Source organism: Peromyscus eremicus, chromosome 3 (assembly GCF_949786415.1).
Source record: "Peromyscus eremicus chromosome 3, PerEre_H2_v1, whole genome shotgun sequence".
NCBI classification, from domain to species: Eukaryota; Metazoa; Chordata; class Mammalia; order Rodentia; family Cricetidae; genus Peromyscus; species Peromyscus eremicus.
This window is the reverse complement of record NC_081418.1, coordinates 91,230,901-91,241,758: the sequence shown is the minus strand read 5'-3', so window position 1 is coordinate 91,241,758 and position 10,858 is coordinate 91,230,901. Positions and strand designations below refer to the sequence as shown.

Here is a 10,858-nt window from a genome sequence, read left to right as displayed (position 1 = left end):
TGTTGACATCTGGCCTACACCCATATGTACGTGCACGCGCGCATGCGCACACACATATGTGCATATGCATATATATTTGAACATGGACACAAAAACAAACATTAATACACATGTATTACATACATACCCAAACGGGGGAGTGGGACTATGGATCCTCACATGGGATGGGGTTGAAAAGAAGGTTGTACATGAGCTGCTGTAGCTTTAAGACAAGAGGTAAGTGACCTTGTCCAAGATTTGAGTAGTGGCTGCTGGAGGATCATAGTCACAAGTTGCTCAAAGTTGGCCATTGTTAATTCACTTCAGAAGCCACTAGACAAGGAGCTGAGAGCATCTACCCTGGGTAGTGTCCAGCAAGGCTACACAGCACACTGGATTCATAAAAATATCTGGTGTTTCTCTGCTGGTTGGAAGTCAAAATTTCCAAGGGAAGATGAAGGAGCACAGGAGAGCAAAGGATATTTTGACCTAAAATAGTTCTGTAGGAAAAGATTGATTGACGTTCTCAGATAGGTGTAAACTTAGTCACTGGAAATAAAACAGATGGCCCATACATACACCCATTCTGAGCAAGTTCCTCAGAGCAAGAGAGCATGAACACAAAATGGTAATACATCATTAGTGCTGTGATGAGATTTGGAACTTGGTTTTATTGTATGATGTTCCATTCGTAATCATGTTTTCATCTTCAAAGTGAAATACAATATTAAAATGATCAATTACTTAAAATTTTTCATGTTCATACCTACAGGAAAGTCTTATCCATTTCCTTGTGGTAATGAACTCTGATAGTTTTCAAAATCGGGTTGGAGTCAATAATTACAATGCAGTGACTATTTTTCTGGAGTCAAGATTGGTAGCGTACCCTACACATTGCCACCCCAGCTGTCAGGAGGCTGAGGCTACATGAGAAGTTAATGAAAGATGATGAGACCATGGCTTTAAAACAAAAATTATGACATGAAACATTTTTACTTATAAATTTCCCTAATGATCTTACTAAATTATGTATTTCTAAATGTTTGTGTCAAATTTTATTCCAATTTTTCTAGATTTTTTTAGGTTTAAATTAGGACCATGACTGTGTGTTGATGTGTATGCACACACTACTACAGGTGTCCTCAGAGGCCAGACAGGGTGTTGGCTGCCCTGGAGCTAGAGTCACAGAAAACAATGGTCTGCCCTACATTGTCCTGAAAACTGAATTCAGTCTCCATGAAGAGCAGTATAGTATGTTAGCCTATGAGTCATCTCTATAGCTGCCTTACTTTTAAAATATAATTGTTGCTCAAATAAGCCAGAAAAATTTAAGTCTTTTAGTAGTTTTTCTCAGTGACCTGTGGCATCAATAACTTCTTTGCTTTTGTTTTGATTTCACAGAATTGAGAACTTGCAGTGATGAAGCATTATATTGAAGAGGTCAGAGATCATGATGCCCAAGGAATCAGAGGCTTTCTGCGGATTGACTACACCTTCTTACAATTTTTTTGCTGTTTTTAAATCAATTATTTTGTGTTTTACTTACATGTTTTTTATGCATGTTTTTTCTTGCATGTGTATTTGTGTACCCTCGAAGGTCAGAATTGAGCATGAGATACCATGGAACCAGAGATAGAGACAATTGTGAGCGGCCATGTTGGTACTGAGAATCACACCAGGACCCACTAGAGGAGCATCCAATGCTATTAATCCCAGAGGAATAACTCCAGCCCTTTGTTTTGTTTTGTTTAACAAGTTTTAAAAGTTGTCAGAGACCAAGTAGATACAGACTGTCTTTGTAAGGGTTTCTATTGCTGTGAAGAGACACCATGACCATGGCAACTCTTCTCAATAAAAACACCTATTTGGGACTGTCTTACAGTTTAAGAAGTTTAGTCTATTATCATCATGGGGCAGGACATGGTGGCATGTAGACAGACATGGTGTTGGAGAACGAGCTGAGAGTATACATCTTGATCTATAGGCAGCAGAAGGAATTTGTGTCCCACTGGCCAGTCTTGAGCCATATATATATATATATATATATATATATATATATATATATATATATATATATATAAGAAATTAAATAAATTGGTGAAATCATGATGTTGATTGACTATTTGGCTTCATTTTCCCTCAAAGGAAAAGACTATTTAAATGATATCAGACAATTTAGTGCAGCTCTGGGATATTTTACATCCACACCTGTCTACACAACCTGAAAAGTGGAGCTTAGTTCAACATTTTTCAAAGACAACTACCATCTATTTTACTGCTTGTTGGTTTTCAATAAAGCTTTTAAGATTTAACTGTAAGAATAGACACATCAACATTTTTGTCCTCCATAGGAGATCAAAGACATAACCCAAATGCCACTCCTACTTCTGTTTTTCTTCTCAAAATTACATAGCAAATCCTTAAGAAAATAGCTAAATATTTGTAAAAGTCCATTATAATAGTTGCTAATCAGTTCTTGGAATTGTATAAATGACAAATCCATAAGTAAATAGCTAAATATTTGTAAATGTTCTTCATAATAATTGCTAATCAGTTCTTGGAATATGTTTGACCCTTGGGAAGTACTAAGATCTCTCTAGTGATGTTGGTTGTACATAACAAAGCAATTTCTCTTTCTGAAAATATGGCATAAGTCTACACATTTTGTTAAGCATATTTTGATAATTGGTTTAAAAAACACAATTGAAATGGGCTCTTTATTGGGTGATCTTTCTTTTTTTATTTCCTTCTTCAATTAAAATCTGTGAAATTGGGTATTATTTATATATCAGTATATCAGTAATTGTGCAAATGCATATAATGCAAAATTCATGGTTACATTCCAATATCTCAATGTATTCTTTCTCCCATGCTACATAAAAGTTGTTACAAACCAAGGTGTCTAAACAATATCCACTACATATTTGTCAGCTTCCATGGGACAAGAATGTAGGTATCAATAACCATGTTTTCTGCACAGGCTTCTACTCACCAGGTGGAAATCTGGATGTAGCTGAGACTTCCATCTCATGGAAATTTTGCAGGTCATTGCTGGTTAGTTTTTGTCAATTTGACACCAACTAGAGTCTCTTGGGAAAGGGAACTACAATTGAAAAGTTGCCTCCATCAAATTTGCCCTTGGAAATGCTGTTGGATATTGCCTTGACTAATGATTGACATAAGAGGGCCCAGCTCAGTATTGGTGATGCCAGCCCTGGCCAGGTGGTCCTGGGCTCTATAAGAAAGCAGGATCAGCAAGCCATGTAGAGTAAGCCAGTAAGCAATATTTAATCATGGCCTCTCTTTCTATTCCTGCCTCTGGGTTCCTGTCTTGAGTTCCTGTTCTGAATTTCCTCAGTGACAGACTGTGACATGCCAGTGCAAGCTAAATAAACGCTTTCCTCTCCAAGTTGTTTTTAATTATGGTGTTTGTCACAGGAACAAAATGAATCTGCAATAACATATACATTGCAGTCAGAGGGAAATCAATGTTTATTAATCAGTATGTGTGACATTGAAAGAACATTATTTTTAATTATCTTAATTTAATTTAACATATAATTTTATCATTTACCCCCTGCAATGTTCATTCTGCTCCCTCTCAAATTCAAGGTCTCTTTCTCTTTAGTTGTTATTATTATATGCATGTATATAATATATAAAATATTTTGGGTCCATTAAGTGTGACCTGTATGTACGTGTTTCTTTGGTTGATCACTTGGTACTAGTTAACAGACCAATTTGGATGGGAAAAGTCTCACAGACTTCACCCTTAATTGAAGAGCTACAGGAAATTAATGTTTCAGAGATTAATTCTTAATTCTGTGTGTGTGTGTGTGTGTGTGTGTGTATGTGTGTGTGCTCCAGTGAAATTTTGTAGTTTACAAAAGCAGATAAGAGTACATGTGACCTAGAGAATGTAGTTTGCTAACTGCTCTGGACCACAGTGCAGTTGATATTATACAATATTGTTGCTGGTTCTGGAATACCAGGGCACAGTCTCATGAGGTTCCAGTAGTCTCAGTCAGTCCCACATCCAAGCCCACAAGAAAGAAAAGAGAAGCTGCATAAATGCATCTCAGGTTTTAAGGGCAGCCAAGAGGCCACAACCCAGGAGTGTCTACTTCAAAGTCATAGGCAGAGCAGTTACCTGCTACATCTCTAGGGCTGTGCTTCAGGGTCATAGAACAGATATCCACTACAAACACCATCAATGCACATCACCACAGACCATAGCTGCAGCAGGACATGGACCTAGACATGGAACCCTCAGATCAACATTGGCCCCAGCAGCAGCATGGGCCCCCAGGCATTAACATGGTCCCATGTGAATGTCCAGACCCCGGGCATCTGAAGAGCCTTTGGTGGCAACTGGAGACATGGACACCACCCCAGACCCTAGCCTCCACAGGGCCACAAACTCAGACATGGCCCTAGGGTAGTAGCTGGTGTCTAGATGTCTCCATGGCTCCAGGTGGCAGCATTGCTCACCCAGATCAGCATGGCCCTGAGTGTGGCACAGTCCTCAGACACTGACATGGTCTAAGGTAGCTGACCAGACCCCCATCCATTGCATGGCCCTTGATGACAACAGGAGCCCTGGACATCAACTCAGACTCTGGATGCTATAGGGCCACGGACCCAAACTTAGCCCTCTGCAGCTGCCCTGACCCAGATAACAACATGGCCCTGGGTGACATCATAGGCCTCTCAGATCAGAATGTCCATGGTGGCAGCATGGCCATTGGATACCCTCATGGCTACAGATTGTGGCCTAAACCTTGGCATCTCCACAGTCTCCAATGGTCTCAGGAGTCAAAGACATCAACACAGATTCTGAAAGCAGCAGGGCCACGGACCAAGACATGGTCCTCGGCTGCAGCCCTGGTCCAAATGATACCCAGTTGACAGCCCTGGCCACCCAAATCCCCCTGGCACCAGCAGTAGCATAGCCCTCAGACACCAACATGGCCATAGGGTTGTGGCCTAGACTGCAGGCATCCATGTGGCCCTGGTAGCAACATGGGCCAGAGACTTCAGCATAGACCCTGGCTGAGGCAGCACCATGGACCCAGACAAGGTTCTCAGTAGCAGCCCAGGCCAGGTTGTCACCATAGTCCCCTGAGGCCATGAAAATTATCCAGATTAGCATGCCCTCCCAAAACAGCACGGCCCTTGGACACTAATCTGGCCCCACAACAAGCCTCTGTATGAGCCCTAATGATAACAGGAGCCATAGACATCAACTCAGGTCCCCTTCCCTGCTCTAGTGCTCCAGATCAATACCTGGTCTTTGGTCATAGTCCAGGCCCACACACAGAGATTAATTTTTAAGGAGCTATAAAAGTTGAATGCATGTTTAGACTTTGTTTAGTACTTTCCTTTAAAATCAACTCACAATATCTATGAAGCATTAACTTCCACTACCTAGTTTGACTATAATAAGGGTATAAATGTTTCACGGGGTGCACATCCTCAGAATTTCCCAATTGATTTCAAGCCTGCACTAAGTCATACATGCCTGTAAATGGCTTTCTCATAAATTCAGTTACTGAACTTTTCCCCCCCAGAGACTACTGAGTTTACCAATTTTGTTTTTAACACTGGAATAACTAAGCTGCATTAAAAGTTTATTAAATTATACTAGAATGAAGATATTTTTGGTAGACTTTTTTTTTTTTTTTTTTCGAGACAGGGTTTCTCTGTGTAGCTTTGTGCCTTTTCCTGGAACTCACTTGGTAGCCCAGGCTGGCCTCGAACTCAGAGAGATCCACCTGGCTCTGCCTGGTAGACTTCATTTTTATTTTACTTGGAATTCTTTTCTTGGAGTGTTGTAGACTGGACTCATTGTAACCTTCTTGGGGCCATCCTGCCTATCCTACTTTAATGTGCGTTTAGTTTGTATGGAATATGATAGACATCGTTGTGACTTTTGCATACGTATATTGTTTATTATACTTTGCTGGCATTTATCAACTGTCACCCAATCTTGTCTCTTTTCTATCAAATAACTTAAGGAAGAAAGGCTTATCTTGGCTCACAACTCAAGGGCTTAGTCCATTCAAACAGCGAAGTCACCCTGACTGAGGTTGAGACAGCTGGATATAGTTCATCCACAGCCAGGAAGCAGAGAGAGTTGAGTGCTGGTGGTCAAGTTTTATACCTTTCGTGCAGAGGGAGACTGCAGCAGATGGAATATACTGCCCATATTCAGATGGGTCTTCCCTCCTCAACTAACTTAACCTGGATATTCCCTCACAGGCACATTCAGGCTATTATCTCTTAAGTGATTTTCTTCACCAACCAGAAAAAATAAATATAGAAAAACATCATAGTCTATAGGAGAATTGGGACAAAACTACAATTATTTTCACTTTTATTAATGCTTTGAGATGCACACAACTGTTCATTAATGTGGTCAAGAGTACTAAGTATGTAAAGGTCAAGGGTCACCTAGATACTTTCTAATTCAGTAAGTCCCCAGTTTCTGAAGTACAGGTTGAGTTGCTAGGTAAATCAGTACCACAGTAATAACGTCTGTAACCTAATTTCACATCTTGCCAAGTGATTAAACTATGCTGATTTTCAGACCATGTGGCTCTGTAAGTCATTTGAAACTGAGTGTGTTATCAAGGCATTTTTCATCTTCATCTTTTTGCTTAGGAAAAGCTAAATAGCTGCATTTGATAATAAATGGGCTGCAAGAATGTAAATTGAGACTTAATGGTAAGTAAATACATTTATGTTTTTCATAAAATACATGAGTGTACCTCATAGATTTTGCTTCCTTTTGTCAATCACTCATTCCTGAATCATCCCATCAATTTCTTGTGGCTCTATTATATTAATAATGATGGTCTAATTGTCTGGTGGCCCATATCACAGCCACTCAAGTAAATAAACAAGAATATCAAATCAACTGGTAGATTGCTTGTTTAGCATGCATGAAGCCTTGTGTTTGATTCTTAGAACCATCTAAAACCTGGCATATTGGCATACAGTTTTATTCCCATCACTGAGAAGGGAAAGCCAGGAGGATTAGAAGCTCAAGGTCATTTGCAGCTACATTGATAGTAGCCTGAGGTACATGGAGCACTGTCTCAAACAGAAGGGAAGATTACAGAGCTGAGAAATATATTGGATAAAATACTTCTTCCCCAACCTTGAAAAACTGAGCTGGGATTTCTAGACCCCAAGTAAAAAGCTGATATTGTAGATAGATTATGCATGAATGGGTGTCTTACTGTAAGAAATAAGGCAGAGACAAGAGAATCATCCAGAAGCTTGCAGGCTAGCTATCCTGAAGTAAATAGTGAAGCAGCAGAAACAAGACAAAGTGTGAGTGAGAGCCAACTGCCAAGAGTGTCCTCTGACCTGTACATCTACTCTGTGGCATTATCATATCTGCACCCATCACACACACACACACACACACACACACACACACACATACACACACACACACACACAAACATACATACACCCAAATGAACATACACCCACATCCAAATGAACATAGATGTACACACTTGCACACACATGCACACACATACAGGAGCATACACACACACACACACAAATGAATATACACCCACATCCAAATGCACATAGGTGTACATACTTGTACACACATACAGGGACATTCACACACTCATGCACATATTCATACATTCACAAACACACATGCACACATTTAAACAGACATTCACATATTTGAACATGCTTGAACACAAATACAATTAAGCTAGTAATACTATCTTCCAACAGTTTCACTTGTTTCTTAACTGTTTCCTTCTCCCTTTGCCTTTCTAATTTTGAGAAGACATATTTTGCTAAGGCTTCTTTTAAAATTTTAATAAATACAATCACATATATCCCACCCTCTATTTACACACTGAATATTGGTGTTAGTTAACTGTTTGTAATCATTGCTCAGAAATAATTTGATGAATGTTCACTTGTGACAGTATGCAGGACAGGTAGTAACTTAACAGAATGTTTCTAGTGTAAATTGTACCAGCGAGGGCAGAAATCTAAATACTACCTATTAATTCCACTCCTGTCTACATTACCAACATGTATTTAGATTTTATGTTTAAAAGCTAATACTTAATTGTGAAATTAGAAGTTAAAAAATCCATATCTGATTTGAAAAAAATACCTACAATAAAACATACTAAAAAAAAAAAAAACAAGTATCACTGTAAACCCCAGATCAGCTTTATCGTACTCTTGGTCCTTTCAACATTTAAATGGCTTTTGATTGACTGCCTCATATTTACAGAACATGTCAAATATTTATAATACTTTGTCATTCTATCTCTGACAGGTCCACTTAAGCTTTTTTCTCTTTATCCCCATTTGCTTTTATTTGTTTTGTTTTACTCTGTAAAGCTAGTCGGTTGGCATAAGCCAGTAAAAATGTCAGAAGGTAGCAGAAATAAAAATTATAACCTTCTCTCCCTCCAAAGCAGCCTTCCTATTTTTATCACACACTTCAGTAGTTCAAGCCCTTTAATTCCCAGTTAAGTTGAATGCAGTAGTCATCAATATGTTTGTAAAACCATAATTTAAACCAAATTTAAACTAGTCATCTATTTCTTTTTTCCATATGGTTGAAGTTTAAAATAGAAAGACAAAGAAGGCACACAGGGGGAAAGGCATGCTGATGGGCAGTGGGATGCTCTCGGCTCCTTCCCCCATCATTACAGCGATCTGTTCTCAGTTTCCATTAATCAGTATTGTCAACAGCATGCTGAGTAAAGGGGGGGGCAAGATGTCCTTGTTTACCATGAGATTGTCAACAATTTCCAACATCCTAGAATTCACCTTTCAAAAGAATGAGCTCCAATAATTACACCATTAGCTCACATCAGAAAAGAAGCTCCATCAGTTCGGCTAACAAAGCCAAGCAACACAGATGCAAAGCCTCTGTTTGTGAAAGGCTGTGATCTCTCCCCTTCCTAAATAGATATTGGGAAAATTAAAGATCTAAGAGCTGATGTTCAGGCATGGGTTTAGAAACATTCTTAACAGTTATTTCATTAAGATGCCTTATGCAAAATGGACCACCGGCAGACTCAGCTGAAAAGAAGATCGGAGAAAGAAAGAAGGCCCTAGATAACCTGAGCTGTGGAGGGAGTTCCTCAGCCAAATGTCCATGACAAACTCCCTAGAGGGCATCTCTTCTGGGTGTGTATCCCCGCTGTATCTACTTTCTCCCTGAATGCTGGACTCTTGAAAAACAGGTATAAAACATGACTATGCAGGACCATTTTCTTCAGCTCAGCTCTCAAGAATTATAAACAAAAGTTCTGCACTGAAAATGCTTCCAGGAGTGGTGAAATATGTCTGTCCTTACTGAAGATAAGACTGAATGGGGCATCTACTGTGAATCAAAGATCAAGTTATCCACTTGTCACATAAATCCAGTTACTGTCAGAAGCTGTGCATAGAAATGCACATATAGATGCCTTATACTGTATTTTCTGTTCAAAGATGCAATGACTTGAAAATCAATCTTCTAAGAGAAACACTCATCTTCAAAATGATATAACATATAAAGTAGCGTGTGGGACAGCAAAGCTCCTGTGTAAAAGGCTAGATGGAGAAGACTGGAGGACCAGGAGCTGTGGGGCCTTTGCCTAAACTCCTCAATGCTGCTTATGAACAATGGACACAACTGCTTGTCATACACAAATGAGTATGACTAGGATCCGATAAAACTGTATTTACAGAAGTAACTTTACAACCACAGACCATTTGGTGACTCTTGAACTTGTTCTTTAAATTATCCTTGCAATCAAAAAGTACTCTACTTTAAAAAAAAAAAGTTTGTTTGCTGAACTGACACATATTGCATACAATGATATATATATAATATTATATGTGCATTTTTATATTTTGCTGAGAAAGGAGTAATGGAGAAAAATTGGTTACTTTAGGATTTTCCTTCTTTGACTTGAAAACTAAAGATAGAGGCATGAACATGGGGATTCGGATAATGACTTGCAGTTGGAACTGTGTGCCTAGGATCGAGGCAGAAGGGTGTAGGGAGGAGTTCGTGCCATGAGAAGATACCACAGAAGGAAGAAAAAGCAACAGGCCTGTGAAACATCCATGGAAGACACAGAAAGTATATGTGACCTATGAGGTATCTAATGGTGAGAAACTTGAGGATCCTGGGCCCCTCAAAGTGCCAATTTGGGAGCCCCAGAACTGGCAACAGCAACTGGCCAACATCCGAGTCATGAGAAGCAAGAAGGATGCACCCGTGGACCAGCTAGGAGCCCAGCACTGCTATGATGCTAGTGCCGCCCCCCACCCCAAGGTACAGAGGTACCAAGTACTCCTGTCACTGATGCTCTCCAGCCAGACCAAAGACCAGGTTACAGCAGGTGCCATGCAGCACCTATGGATCTGGGGCTTGACTGTGGAAAACAGCCTGCAGTCAGATGATGACATGCTGGGCACACCCATCTACCCTGTGGGCTTCTGGAGGCACAAGGTGAAGTTCATCAAGCAAATAACCACCGTCCTGCAGCAGCACTATGAAGGGGGCATCCCTGCTACCATGGCAGAGCTGATAGCCTTGCCAGGTGTTGGGCACAAGATGGCACACTTGGCTATGTCAGTGGCCTGGGGGACCACAGCAGACATAGCTGTGGACACACATGTGCACAGAATTACCAGCCGACTGAGGTGGACCAAAAAGGTGACAAAATCCCCAGAGGAGACATGCACAACCTTCAAAGAGTGGCTACTCTGGAGACTGTGGAGTGAGATCAATGGATTATTGATGATCTGCCTTCCTGTCCATCCTCAATGCCAGGCCTGTCTCAACCAGGCCCTGTATCCTGCTGCCCAGTACCTCTAGGGG

General features: G+C 40.2%; 1 pseudogene; it reads left to right on the top strand.

Annotated features, from left to right (window-relative positions):
• The first annotated feature begins 9,961 nt into the window (after positions 1 to 9,961).
• On the top strand, positions 9,962 to 10,855 carry LOC131905941 (endonuclease III-like protein 1; annotated as a pseudogene).
• The last annotated feature ends 3 nt before the right edge of the window (positions 10,856 to 10,858 follow it).